This window comes from Dermacentor andersoni, chromosome 11 (genome assembly GCF_023375885.2).
Source record: "Dermacentor andersoni chromosome 11, qqDerAnde1_hic_scaffold, whole genome shotgun sequence".
In the NCBI taxonomy this organism is placed as follows: domain Eukaryota; kingdom Metazoa; phylum Arthropoda; class Arachnida; order Ixodida; family Ixodidae; genus Dermacentor; species Dermacentor andersoni.
The window spans coordinates 113,426,696-113,441,913 of NC_092824.1; the positions used below are offsets into that span (position 1 = coordinate 113,426,696).

The following is a 15,218-nucleotide window of genomic DNA, read 5'->3' on the forward strand; positions in this document are numbered from 1 at the left end:
CGTCAGTGCCTTATGGAAGCACGTAGCGCTCTCCGCGTGTGTTTGCCGGTAGAGAATAGCGTTGCGCAAGGTGCCGTGGCGACGGTAACTTGGCTGTAGCATACGAATAAGGGAATGATGTAAATACACTTTCGTACCTAAAACAACCCGTCTTGCAATTGATTTGTATTGTGACAGTGCTATGGAAAGGCCACGTACGTGAGGACTCCTGAAGAGCAGCGCGCATGCGAGGAGCGGCGAATTACTCTTCTCTCTGGTCCAGTCACAGCAGATGCCCGAAATGGCCGCGCAAGCCAAGTCGCAGGTCGGTGAAAAACGTCTTAGGCTAATAATTAGATAAAGTACATATCAATGTCGCCACATGAATAATTTGAATCTACGTCGCAATAAGTACTCGTTCTAGTTGTCGTTTACAGCTTCGCGGTCCAACTATACCTTCACAGTGTGGATCGAAGACCGTTTTTTCACAGCAAGTGCTCGATAGTGCTAGTAACAAAGGCTTAATGCCATGCCAGCCAATGATGAAGGACGAAAAGAACAAAAAAGTACTAGGCTTGTTACTTGATATTACCACAGGATGCAAATGTAAATATTATGTTTGTCACTTGATATTGTCCCAATCATAGGTGTCAGAGCAAAGGTTGCACCACGCAAATTACTTGGGAAAATATGCGTAAAGAACATATTGAACGAAAAGGAAGTGCGCTTTCTTTCCATATCCTTTTGTTCTTAGTAACACATAAAGCACAACCATCACTCGCGCATAAAATAATTAGCATGTTTACGAGCTGTGTTAACCTAGACGCTATGTGAGGGATAAAACACGTACAGGAAGTTTATTAAGTATGAAAACGCACATCTACTCCAATTTAAAGAACTGGTAGCAAAAGTGTGAGTTCGAACAGAACTTTCTGACGGTTACTAAGCTATCATTGTGAAGAAGAATTGGTCTGGTGAGACTTCATTAATTTCGACGTGAAAAGTAAACGCGCAATAAATTTCATTTGAAATTAAATCTGTTCAAGTAGGCAGATCAAAAAGTGAGCTTTCCACTACACATCGTTGACTTGGAAATGGCTATAGAAGTGTCCAGTGAGCCGCAAGCATGGGCAATGTTTATTGAAGACTGGCTCCAATATTCCTTGTAGACTCGTGAATGCCATCATACGGAAATATTCAAAGAAATTTGAATATCAAATTGTTGGACAATTTCTTACCAGACAATCTTACATTCAATTTAGATTCAAAATTTCGATTGTTCGTGAGCTCGCACAATAAAAACAAGTGCTTGAAGAATTTAAGTAGCACAGTTGAAGGATTTATTGTTCATGGTTTTAGAAGCACTTGCAATTGGAAAGTGGGATGAGTCTATTGTATGTTAAGGTGGTTGGGTGAGCTACGTGATGACAAAATAATGCAGACAAGTATCTCTTGGTTACCAAAATAAGGAACAATCCTTGTCAACCCAGTGCTGATACTCGTATGTAGAAAGTAAATATCTTTTCAAAGAGAAAAAAAAACCTCTTGACGATCCTTCATTGATTGTTTATACACGGTGATGCAAAGCGTTCGAGAAGGTAAGTTTTACGGAAAAGTTAACAAGGATTGTCATAAATATCTGAGACTGGGAGATCATAGAAAGATTGTCGTTACAAAGCATCCACTCACATCCACAGGGCCAACGTCTGCCCAAGAATCCCGGCCTTTAGACGTCCATGGGGGCGTTGCCCAGAGGACCCGGGTCGGAGAGCGCCCCTTGTCAGCGCCTTAACATCTCGACCAAGTTCTGGACTCGCTGACTGGAGTCGAGCATCGCCTCTGGAGATATATTGTCCAGCGTGTCCAGGTCGACTGCGGTGTGCAAGGTACAGTGTAGAATTCTTTGTGCGTCATTGTTTCACTTTATCCTCCTTAATTTGTTCTTCCTTCCCCCTTTCTTGCCCTTTTTTTGGCTTTGCTGCTATCATTCGCGCTCATCAGTGAGTCACAGTAAGCGAATAAACTACTTGTGTGCTCTGAATGCTTCATTTGCGCATTTAATAAAGTGCACTTCAAAGCGTGCAATCTAATCACCGGAATTTAGTAATGTGAATATATTTGGATTTGAAGACCGCTCTATATTAATGATGAGAAGGGAAGTTCCTCATACGAGAACTATTCGAAAACTATTCGAAATCTATTCTATAATCAATTACTTTCGCTTCTGACACTATTCGATTTATAAATGATTCGGTTTTTAAGATTGCTACTCACACACACCGACTGAAAATCAAGTACAAGCGAAATTGTGAATGAGAAAGATGAAGGTAGGTGTCATGATCGTCCCCAAAATATAGCAGACGCCCATAGTGCTCGTTGAAAGCAGGTGCAACGACTGCCTGTGACCTGGCGTGCAATTAACTTTCAGTGGCACTAGTTTTCAGAGGCATATATTTTAATAGCCTGAAGCAACGTAGGCTCACGTTGCTGTCGAAGGGGTTCTAGAAAGCCGAATCAGGATAGTCGATGTGGGAGAAGTACGGGAGCAGTCCACGTTGCTTGCTGTGGTAGACCATCCGGCCCGTCGATAGGATGGCCACTGGAAGGGAAAAGAAAGATAGCGATGTAGAACTTGACACTTCTTTATTTATACACGTGGCTAGATGCAAACAATGAAAGCACTTCGCACCTATCCAAATATTCAAGGCTCCTTTCTTCACTGAACTACAGTTGCAATTAGTACTAGTTGTAATACAACACACAATCTATATATACTGTTTGATTTGCATGTGCTGCAAGACGAACCTAAAATTAAATTTAGGACAAAACTTTGCTGATAGGCAAATCTGACATGGTAACCAAAAGTTCTAGTTACATTAAGGGAAGGCTTCGTATTTACGCCAAGTCTGGTGAATCCACGCAACAAGAGCAGATCGAATGACTGACTATCCATACTTGGGTATTCGCCCGCTTGCCCAAGAATAATTAGGATAGAAAAATATAGTGACATGTAGTTCTTCGATAAAAGTCGTCGAACTTGATTTCTTTACTTTAATCGTATCCGCAGCCTTCTCTGTGCATGTTATGCAACACACTTTATTCGCCCAGTTGCCAGCACAATCGGCAGTATATTACCGTATTCTCACATTTCAGACGGTTTACACGGCTGTATCCTGCAGATGGCGGTCTACCTCGTGTCACTATGGCGACGATGTTATAAGGTGGGTGGGTGGATTGTCAATATGACGATCCACATATGTTGATCGTCATGTTGTGGGTGGATCGTCACATTTCACCCACTAGTGGATCGTCGATATCACGATACACATAGTCATGAGTAAGAAGTCATAGTCGATGAGCAAGAAGCTGTCGAGGATGTCCATGCCAGAAATTGGCGTGTCTGGCAATACCATATCTGCTTTAACAAATGAGAAGTAGCTGCATGAAAGATATAAACATCACTGAAGTGTGTTATCATCAGCAAGCATCATCAGTAGACAACATTGCGCCCAGATTTGAAATGCAATGCGTAAGGCCTTGAAGGACTGTTAGCAGTTAGAGTAAAAGAGAACGTATGGTGCCATTGAATGTCATTGAATGCTAATTAGCGGTGACAGTTTTGCGCATAGCTCATGGGATTGTCTCGCATGGAGTCACGCCGTATGGAGTACAGCGGATAGGTGGCTTGCATAGACTGCCCACAGGCGTCGCACCTCTCGCTTAGTGTTATAGGGGCAAGGGGATCGCATGTTTCATACTGGTTATGCCATAGAACACTAATGACGACTGCAAAAGGTTAGGATACTAATGTGAAAGACAAACCTAGAGGTGAAGCTCTTTCGCACTAGCTTCTATATGGGCCCATGCTGCACTGTTTGCCAGTTCATGTCGTACCGCAGTGGTAACTGGTTGATTATTGAAATAACGTAATGAACGGCACGACATTACTGCTGACTGTACCCTAACGTGGCTGTAATTGTTTAGCGCGGTCAATGAATCAATAAGCTCAGGAAGACACGTAGGCTGCGATTCTCACTGTGGCCTCGGTATCGTCCTAGGTCCACCTGGCCCCTGTAGCAGTGACGTGAAATGTATCCGCTGCCGCGCGCTCATGTGAGGCCACGGGTGCCAGTTGCCAGCAACGGAGGCGGCACATTCCTCCAGTCTTGCCGGTGGTACGAACACTCCGCGATGTCTCCCCGAAGCCGGATGCTCCAATTTGGATGTCACTTGGTAAGGATGTCCAGCAGGGTAGAACCTTCTTGCTCTGCATTTTCAAGTGCAAAGAGTGCTCATATGAGTGACTCGGCCACTCATATGCGCCGATATGTACGTTTTGTAACGTTTCGACATTATTTTATGCCAATGATACACCGTTTCCACAATATTTGAAGCTAACAATTAACGATCTCTGGCTGCACATGTCGATGTAAGCAAATGCCCCGCTTTGGTTAATCCGACACGCAAGGCTGCGCTTTAAGACTTATTGAATATGCGAAATGTCTGAACAATGTGTAAGAGGGATACAAAAAGCGAGCTTCAGGCGCGGATATCAGCATCAACAAACTACAAGGCAGCCGCTACCGCAGACGGAACTGAGCGCGCCTTTAAACACCGCAGTGCAGGCACAACCGCGTGCTCAGGCTTGCTCATCCAGTAGTCGGTGAGTGCGAGATGCTTCCCCGCAGAAACCAATCGCGATCTACGAAACGCATAACCGACGCACACTCGACGTGGGCGCAGCTGCACAAATCAACGAGCGAAATCCCCAGCTCCGTTACAAAGCGTTTCCAGCGGCATGCGACAGAGGACAGCACAGCAACGTGAAAAGAGGCAGATTAGTAACAAAAGCATGCTGTAAACTACTTTTCCTTTGTGAGCTGGACATTTTCATTCTAATTCTCAGCTTCGTAATAATTTGATAGCACTTCATACAGCACTATCATGGGCAGCATCAACGTAAATTCAAACGTGACCTATTCTGAAAATATTCAAACATGTTGTTCCGTTTCAAAGTTCGCCTGCACTTGTAAATGTGCTTTAAACTAGGATTCTAAAATGAACGCTCGCGATTTCTACTCCATGCTTAACAACAGTATACCTAGTAATTAGATTCCATGCAATACCGTTAACAGGCATTGCAGTCGGTTATTTTTTGGTCATGTTTCTATTTATGCTGATGGTCATCATCATCATCATCAGCCTAGTTACGCCCACTGCAGGGCAAAGGCCTCTCCCATACTTCTCCAACTGCCCCGGTCATGTACTAATTGTGGCCATGTTGTCCCTGCAAACGTCTTAATGTCATCTGCCCACCTAACTTTCTGCCACCCCCTGCTACGCTTCCCTTCTCTTGGAATCCAGTCCGTAGCTCTTAGTGACCATCGGTTATCTTTCCTCCTCATTACATGTCCGGCCCATGCCCATTTCTTTTTCTTGATTTCAACTAAGATGTCGTTTACCCGCGTTTGTTGCCTCACCCAATCTGCTCTTTTCTTATCCCTTAACGTTACACCAATCATTCTTCTTTCCATAGCTCGTTGCGTCGTTCTCAATTTCAGCAGAACCCTTTTCGTAAGCCTCCAGGTTTCTGCCCCATATGTGAGTACTGGTAACAGACAGCTGTTGTACACTTTCCTTTTGAGGGATAGTGGCAACCTACTGTTCATGATTTGAGAATGCCTGCCAAACGCACCCCAACCCATTCTTATTCTTCTGGTTATTTCAGTCTCATGATCCGGATCCGTGGTCACTACCTGCCCTAAGTAGATGTATTCCCTTACCACTTCCAGTGTTTCGCTACCTATCGTAAACTGCTGTTCTCTTCCGAGACTGTTAAACAGTACTTTAGTTTTCTGCAGATTAATTTTCAGACCCACCCTTCTGCTTTGCCTCTCCAGGTCAGTGAGCATGCATTGCAATTGGTCTCCTGAGTTACTAAGCAAGGCAATATCATCAGCGAATCGCAAGTTGCTAAGGTATTCTCCATCAACTTTTATCCCCAATTCTTCCCACTCCAGGCCTCTGAATACCTCCTGTAAACATGCTGTGAATAGCATTGGAGATATCGTATCTCCCTGTCTGACGCCTTTCTTTATAGGGATTTTGTTGCTTTCTTTGTGGAGGACTACGGTGACTGTGGAGCCGCTATAGATATCTTCCAGGATTTTTACATATGGCTCATCTACACCCTGATTCCGTAATGCCTCCATGACTGCTGAGGTTTCGACTGAATCAAACGCTTTCTCGTAATCAATGAAAGCTATATATAAGGGTTGGTTATATTCTGCACATTTCTCTATCACTTGATTGATAGTGTGAATATGGTCTATTGTTGAGTAGCCTTTACGGAATCCTGCCTGGTCCTTTGGTTGACAGAAGTCTAAGGTGTTCCTGATTCTATTTGCGATTACCTTAGTAAATACTTTGTAGGCAACGGACAGTAAGCTGATCGGTCTATAATTTTTCAAGTCTTTGGCGTCCCCTTTCTTATGGATTAGGATTATGTTAGCGTTCTTCCAAGATTCCGGTACACTCGAGGTTATGAGGCATTGCGTATACAGGGTGGCCAGTTTCTCTAGAACAATCTGACCACCATCCTTCAACAAATCTGCTGTTACCTGATCCTCCCCAGCTGCCTTCCCCCTTTGCATAGCTCCTAAGGCTTTCTTTACTTCTTCTGGCGTTACCTGTGGGATTTCGAATTCCTCTAGGCTATTCTCTCTTCCACTATCGTCGTGGGTGCCACTGGTACTGTATAAATCTCTATAGAACTCCTCAGCCACTTGAACTATCTCGTCCATATTAGTAACGATATTGCCGGCTTTGTCTCTTAACGCACACATCTGATTCTTGCCTATTCCTAGTTTCTTCTTCACTGTTTTTAGGCTTCCTCCGTTCCTGAGAGCCTGTTCAATTCTATCCATATTATAGTTCCTGATGTCCGCTGTCTTACGCTTGTTGATTAACTTAGAAAGTTCTGCCAGTTCTATTCTAGCTGTAGGATTAGAGGCTTTCATACATTGGCGTTTCTTGATCAGATCTTTCGTCTCCTGCGATAGCTTACTGGTTTCCTGTCTAACGGCGTTACCACCGACTTCTATTGCGCACTCCTTAATGATGCCCGTGAGATTGTCGTTCATTGCTTCAACACTAAGGTCCTCTTCCTGAGTTAAAGCCGAATACCTGTTCTGTAGTTTGATCCGGAATTCCTCTAGTTTCCCTCTTACCGCTAACTCATTGATTGGCTTCTTGTGTACCAGTTTCTTTCGTTCCCTCCTCAAGTCTAGGCTAATTCGAGTTCTTACCATCCTGTGGTCACTGCAGCGTACCTTGCCGAGCACGTCTACATCTTGAATGATGCCAGGGTTCGCGCAGAGTATGAAGTCGATTTCATTTCTAGTCTCACCATTCGGGCTCCTCCACGTCCACTTTCGGCTAACCCGCTTGCGGAAAAAGGTATTCATTATACGCATATTATTCTGTTCTGCAAACTCTACTAATAATTCTCCTCTGCTATTCCTAGAGCCTATGCCATATTCCCCCACTGACTTGTCTCCAGCCTGCTTCTTGCCTACCCTGGCATTGAAGTCGCCCATCAGTATAGTGTATTTTGTTTTGACTTTACCCATCGCCGATTCTACGTCTTCATAAAAGCTTTCGACTTCCTGGTCATCATGACTAGATGTAGGAGCGTAGACCTGTACAACCTTCATTTTGTGCCTCTTATTAAGTTTCACAACAAGACATGCCACCCTCTCGTTAATGCTATAGAATTCCTGTATGTTACCAGCTATTTCCTTATTAATCAGGAATCCGACTCCTAGTTCTCGTCTCTCCGCTAAGCCCCGGTAACACAGTACATGCCCGCTTTTTAGCACTGTATATGCTTCTTTTGTCCTCCTAACCTCACTGAGCCCTATTATATCCCATTTACTACCCTCTAATTCCTCCAATAACACTGCTAGACTCGCCTCACTAGATAGCGTTCTAACGTTAAACGTTGCCAGGTTCAGATTCCAATGGCGGCCTGTCCGGAGCCAGGTATTCTTAGCACCCTCTGCAGCGTCACAGATCTGACCGCCGCCGTGGTCAGTTGCTTCGCGGCTGCTGGGGACTGAGGGCCGGGGTTCGATTGTTCTATTCATATAGGAGGTTGTGGCCAAGTACTGCACCAGGGTGGCCAATCCTGCTCTGGTGAGAGAGTGCGTTACCGGTTCTGGTCACCGGGATCAGGCCGCACTCCAGGCCTGTTTGTGCAATTTTCTCAACACACGGTTTTTTTTTTTTTTGTATTTTCCGGTGGAGAATAGCGCGGCACCGGGATTTGAATCACGGTCCTCTTGCACTGGAGACGGATACTCTACCATACCCGTAGGAGTTAAATTAAAAATTAATTTATGGGGTTTTACGTGACAAAACCACTTTCTGATTATGCACGCCGTAGTGGAGGACTCCGAAAATTTCGACCACCTGGGGTTCTTTAACGTGCACCTAATTCTAAGTACACGGGTGCTTTCGCATTTCGCCCCCATCGAAATGCGGCCGCCGTGGTCGGGGTCCGATCCCGCGACCTCGTGCTCAGCAGTCTAACACCATAACCACTGAGCAACCTCGGTACAGGGATTCAAATGGGAAATATAGCCAATTTACAAAAAATAGGCCTTCGTTCTAACAGCGTGGAATTTCTCGACCGCCTATGAAACGTTTCGTTAAGCTAGTTTGATGTGCGCCTTGCAATCGGAGTAGATAAGCACTCGTCTCTGCATCAGAATTTACATACTGTGCGGTTTTATTACTTGGGCTCATGCTTTTGACACACTTCGGCTGCCTTCACAAAGCTGAAGTGTGCCATTGACAAGTCAATATTTGAAATATTCAGAGCTGTTTCCGATTAATAAGACGGGCAAAAATATGGCCTATATTTCCAGGCTAGAATCGCCCCGTATGTAGCACGTGCGTTGTAGGGTTCGAAAGTTTAGGTCGTCTCCTCGTCTAGTTTACACGAACTCTGCTATTTGCATCCTTGCTTGCCGATGAGCAATCTGATTATGAGTATTTTTCGTAGACAGATTCGGGCATGCTATTACTAATTTTCCGCATGTTATGATGCGTTGTAATTTGAGTGTCACCATGTTTTTTACCGTACATTCTGTATCATGTTTCTTTTTTGTACTTATCACCCAGAACTGAATAGCTCAAGGAGCACAATAGAGGCTGAAGTACAATTCAGGACTGAAGTTAGGGATAACAGCAGAACCAACCTTCTCTCCAGAAACATCCATCCAGAATATAATATCGAAAGTAGAAAGGCAAGAGCTAAATCACTCTTGCAGTAAATAGAGCAGCAGAACCAAATGGCAGGTATTTATGATTCTACCTGGGTGAAAGGTAAAGAAGCATATACGGTCATTGTGTCAAATTCTCAACGGAAGGTGCAAGACTCTTTCACTTTTTACCAAGGACCCCATGGTGGCGGAACAAGCGGCAATTGCTCTAGCCATCAGGAGTAATAAGTGGGCCTGTATTTACAGTGATGCAAAATCCGCTATAAAATGTTTTGATAAAGGCTACGTACACTCTTAAACAAAATTACACCACCCTTTGGGTCGTATCTTGCCACACAACAATGGTCGTCGTCTGCCTCTTGCCCGCATTTCTTTTCTTTAATGATGCTTGCCCGGAACTTCCAAATGATGAACGGCATGCGCGTTATCAGCATAACAGCATTCTCGAGAGGAAAGTAACAAGCGCAGCGTTTTCAAGAAAGGAAACGCAAGTAAGGCAAGTGACGATTATTGTTGTGTGGCAGATATACACACCAAAGTTAAACTTTTTCAAAACATTGGGGTTATGCAGACTGAAATCCGCTGGTTTCCTGCGCATAGGGGGAAAGTGGACGAGACGGGTAAACCTCACGAGGGATTCCTGCTAAACCTCACGAGGCACGAGGGATTCCTAACAATGACAGTCACAACCGAGCCATTCACCATCAAGCCGGGGAAAACAGAGATCATTAACTACTTTCAATGACATTACCAAACATTACTATCTAGGACGCAGGCAATTCCCATTGCCACATTCGAAAGTGAACAGGGCTCAGGAAGTGTCACTGCGCTTATTGCAGACAGGTACATATCCCATGCCGTACCAAATTAATAAATTTTATCCAGAGAGGGAGATTAAGATGGACTGTAACCATTACAATGACATCATCGGAATCAGACATATGCCGGCGGGGTGTCGCGCGACTCTCCCCAACCTCGTTGAAGAATGGAGACAGTGAGCTAAAGGATTCAAAGCCCATTGCTTCAGGACCAACCAAGGGCCGTCCAGAAGGCCTATGATGTCGCTGAAGGGCTCCGCCTGACATTGCTAACGTGGGAGCGGCCCGCCTTGGCTTAAAAAAGACAAGCCTCCGGACCTCATTTCAATAAAAGTTTTCACACACACACACACGCACCACACCTCAAAGCCCCCCTTACACATTGTTCCGATGAGTAGCCTGTAAAGTGCTGTGCATAAATAAATAAATAAATAAATAAATAAATAAATAAATAAATAAATAAATAAATTTAAAATAAATAAATAAATAAATAAATAAATTAAAAATAAATAAATAAATAAATTAAAAATAAATAAATAAATAAATAAATAAATAAATAAATTGTTCTATAGTTTACATGATGTGGTCAATGCCCCGCGTAAGCGGCGCTAGGAATTGTAGCCCGTAACTTTTCTTTTCCTACTGTCCATAGCACCGACTGTCTATCGAAGCCTATGCGAATTCCTGACAACTGGGCAAAACATGCCACAAGCATTTCTTTCTCCCTGAAGATGTTGACGGCCCTCTCATTTTTTTTCTTTTCTTTTACATTTCTATAGCAGCGTGCTCACCCGAAGTGGTGATGATGGCGAGGATTTCACCCCCACGGAATTTGAATGACAACCCCTCGACCGGGAGCAACCTGGTGTGAGACCACCGAACAGCCGCTGACTCAGGCTGGAGAGGTTCAGCTCGAACGTCAGGTCTCGAACCTGTCTCTGAGTGGCCACATTTATCGTCACGACGACGATGCAATTGGAACCATTGCTGAAAATTCCACGAAACTCGTGGTTACGCAAACACAAAAATAAAAAGGCTCAACACAGCGCTGGCCATAGGGCCAGAAGAAGACGACGATGGCGGCGTGTAACGCCGATGACGTGCAAGACGACTCGTTCTTCGTGTACCACTAGTCGAACTAATAAGTGTTTGCGGGGTAGTTCCTGGGTAGCCTAAGGAGAGTTTTGGGGCGGGTAATCAAAATAGAGCATTGATAACACGGGGGCGTACCGAGTTAACGAGTTGGTAATGGCTGAGGAAACACAAGGAGGGTAATGTTGGTGGATGGCATGAATAGCCCAAAAAATGGAAAACCATGCACCGCGGCAAAATGTGGAGATGTTCACAGCAGCGTATTCTATTTGCGTACTGTGTTTTCCACCAAGCCACGAAGGTGGTTCGGTACCCTTTTAACCCTGTAATGCACAACGCACATTCTATATAGCACGCCGTTTGTTAAGTCGTAATTTAAATGTGCGCGTGCGGAACACAAGTGGCGATATTAATTCATCAGCCTATTTTTACGTCCACAACATGACTTAGTCCTCTCCCAACGATCTCCAATTACCGCTATCCTGTGCCAACTATTTCCAACTTGCACCTGCGAATTTTCTCATCATGCCACCTCGACTGCACTTCCCTTTCTTGGCACCCATTTGGTAACTCTAACGGTCTACTGGTTATCCATCCTACGCATTACATAGCCTGCCCAGCTCTATTTTTTCTAATTATGTCGATTAGAACATCGGCTATTCCTGTTTACCCTGCGATCTAAAGTGCTCTTTTCCTGTCTCGTTACGGTACGCCTAACATTCTTCGTCCCATTGCTCTTCTCGCGGTTTTGTTCTCGAGCTTCTTTGCGAGTCTCCAAGTCTCTGCCCCTTATGTCAGCACCGATAAAATGCACTGATTGTAGACCTTTTTCTGCGATAGTGTTAAGCTCCCAGTCAGGACCTGGCAATGCCTGCCGTATGCATTCTAACCTATTTTTACTGTTCTGTCAATTTCCTTCTCTTGGTCAGTGTCCTATATGACTTTTGACCTAGTTAAACGGGCTCCTTCACGGACTACAGTATCAGTGGCGATCCTGAAAGTTTATTCCATTGCCAGACTATTGATCAGGATCTTCGTGTTCTGCATAATCTTCAACCTCACTCTTATACATTCCTTGTTAAGGTCCTCAATCCTTTGTCGTAATTCCGCCCCAGTACTGCTGCACAGCTCATCTGCAAGCGGAACGTTGCTGAGATGTTAGCCGTTTATCCTCACTCCTAAGCCTTTTCATTTTAATATCTTCAGTGCTCCTCCCAAGCATGCAGTGAATAGCATTGGAGAGATGGTGTCTCCTTGCCTGACCACTTTCTTTATAGGTACGTTTCTACTTGTGGAGAACAAAGGTAGCTGTGGAATCTTTTTAAATATTTCCGAAGATACTGACGCGTGCCTCCTGTACTTGACCACTTGATGCGTCTATGACTGCTGGTATCTCTACTGAATCGAAAGCATTTTAGAGGGGCTTATTGTACTCTGCACATTCCTCCATTACGTTATTGATGACAATGGGGTGATGTATTGCAGAACAACACTTCCTGTAGCAAGCCTGTTTTCTTGGTTCACTGAAGTTTGGCCCTTATTGGAAATTATCTTCGTGAATTGGTTGGAGTCAATTGCAGTTGGGATTAGCAATTAGCTAAGCAATCTAATTACAAACTACGGTGCTAGCTATCTCTACTCATACAATCTATTACTTTCAGTACAAACATGCCCTCCATGGCGACAAATGAAGGAAATTATAGGAATTTTTTTGATGTAGAATTGTTTGTGCATTACAGGGTTAAATGCTCCTCAATACTATTGGTGTTAGTGTTGCATGTTTTCAACAGCAAACTATGCAAAGTAAGTATGCGAGAACTCCAGGAGCCAGCGGCCTCGTTAGCGGACAACGAAGCCTGAACTGACAAGTCGCTTCTACTGCTTTTCACAGCGCATCTCGACCACACGTTGAGTACGTTGAAAAATATCGTAATGACTTGTGATGCGCGAGCCTCAACTGGCGCCTGAGTATTGATGGGCAGCAGGGAAAGTTACCCGTGCAGTTGGCATCTTGCGTAAGCTCAGCAACCGTCGTATATCAAATCAAGTTTGTTTTTCCATAAGGAAATGCAGGGAGGCCTGAACAAAAACGCGAAAACTAGTTCACTTGAAGGTTCAGGCCCCCGTTTACATGTCAGACAGCCGAGGTGACCAGGGAAAGAAATAATTAGTATAATTCAGTCGCAATATGAGAGATACAAGCACAGGTATGAGTAATATAAGGGGATGCAAAAAATGTGAAGCATAAAACAATGTGAGCGGGATTAACTTGAGAGAATTATGCAAAATATATACAAATCTACAACGTGTCCTACAGTTGCATAAATGAGCGTAAAATGTTTTATTTACATGTTCTATGGCAATCTCGATCTCGTGCAGATAATTCAGATGAACAGGGGGAGAGTCGAAGCATCTCCGTAGAAGATGATTGACGAGCCATTGAAATGTCGCATGTACTTTCGTGCTGTTGTAATTGTATCGCGTACTTTTCTGAAGAGCTCCACCCTCTATTGGAACGAGGAGCTGTGCGCTTAGCCAAACGCTTCCTTAAAGCTGTTCCAAATATTCGGCCTCTAGAATCGAAATTGCGTTTTCTAGTGCGGCTACCGCCTTTCGGCTTTTACAAAAGTTTTTTACAATTCACAAGTAACCGCTAAGATGTTCTGAAACCTTTTATTTCCCGGCCAGCGTTAATTCTGACCTGCATACTTGCGATATACTTCCGATTCCTGGCAGATATTGTATGGTCAATGAGGAATTCGATATTTTTTGTACAGATTGAAAATATTATCGTATTTCAGTAATTGCGAGTGCATAAAGTAGCAGCTGAGAAGATCACTCTATAGACGGTCTCCTCTTGATTTTATTCGTTGTGTGTGTGTTCTGCTTTACACACCCAAATAAATGCTTTACCTCGTGTAAGACCGTTAACGAGCTTCGAAATAAACGTTCCATTGAATGAACTCAGTGCGTGTCTAGTGTCACTTCGTTTTCCTTATGAATGGTGTGTATCGCATACGAATGATGCCGCCACTACCTACAAAATTCGTACATAACTACCTACATACGTACTTACGTTGCCGTGTAGATTAGTCTTCTTTCAGCGTGGGCAAGCAGCAGAATACCACTAATCAGCTGGCAACTAAATCAATTCGTTTTATTAGCAAACCCCAGGCGCCCCATAGACAGCAACTGAACGGCGTCTTATCACCGCACATCGCAGCGCGTCACCGACCTATCAAACCGGGTGACGGATGTAAATGTAATTGAAGCGCGCTTAATTATTCGGCGGCATTAAAGTAGCGGCGCAGTTATGCTACGCCGCTACACGGTGAACGACGCAGAGTCATGCGTCGCCGCTCAGCCAGTGTGACTGGCGGCGCCCTGTGCGCATGAGCGCGGGAATGGAGCGTGTCGTATCTCGTCGGCAGAACGAACTGCGAGAGCGTAGGCCGCGATAACGTCCTGGCTGGCCAAGCTACTGGTCGACAAATAAACAGTATTCGATGTGCCGTTCCGGTAGCCGAGTGGCTTGAGTGTTCAGCTCGCATCCTTCAAGACGGTGGTTCGATTCCAGCTACCTGCATCGTTGTGGAAAAAAAAAAATCACGGCGATGCGGGTGTCGAGGCTCGAGCTATCGTGAGGACGGCAGTTCGAATCCCGGTGCCTGCATCGCTGAAAAAAAAAATGCAGTGATGCGGATGCCGGGTCTCGAAGTGTCGTCCACGAAGGGTCGAGGTGGACGCGATGCTGGGTCCCGGACCCCAGAGGACCACTTCCATCCTAGTACCGGCGTACGCATGGCCAGCGCGCGGATTGAAGGCGATGCGGATGTCGGCAGTAGGATGCAGATGACCCCCTGGCTGTTCCGGCACCCAGCTGTACTCTCGGCCGCCGGAATGTGGTGGATAAGAGGGAGTTTTGTGTCATGGTGCACATCATTTCCTCTCGCTATCCCCCGGGTATCCTAAGAGGGTGGATACCTGTTGCTTTTGGAGCTAGTGCGGAGCGGACCCTACGAGTGTCCCGCGAAGGGAACCC

The 15,218-nt window shown here is 44.8% G+C and overlaps 1 long non-coding RNA gene across 1 annotated transcript in view; it reads left to right on the forward strand.

Moving 5' to 3' along the window:
- Window positions 1-14,130, forward strand: part of LOC129386942 (uncharacterized) — a 33,526-nt gene extending 19,396 nt beyond the window's left edge. Inside the window, exons 4-8 of the long non-coding RNA XR_008614283.2 lie at window positions 178-304; window positions 1,677-1,865; window positions 3,133-3,200; window positions 4,038-4,212; window positions 10,864-14,130. This is a non-coding gene — a long non-coding RNA (uncharacterized lncRNA). The remainder of the gene's footprint in view (window positions 1-177; window positions 305-1,676; window positions 1,866-3,132; window positions 3,201-4,037; window positions 4,213-10,863) is intronic.
- The last annotated feature ends 1,088 nt before the right edge of the window (window positions 14,131-15,218 follow it).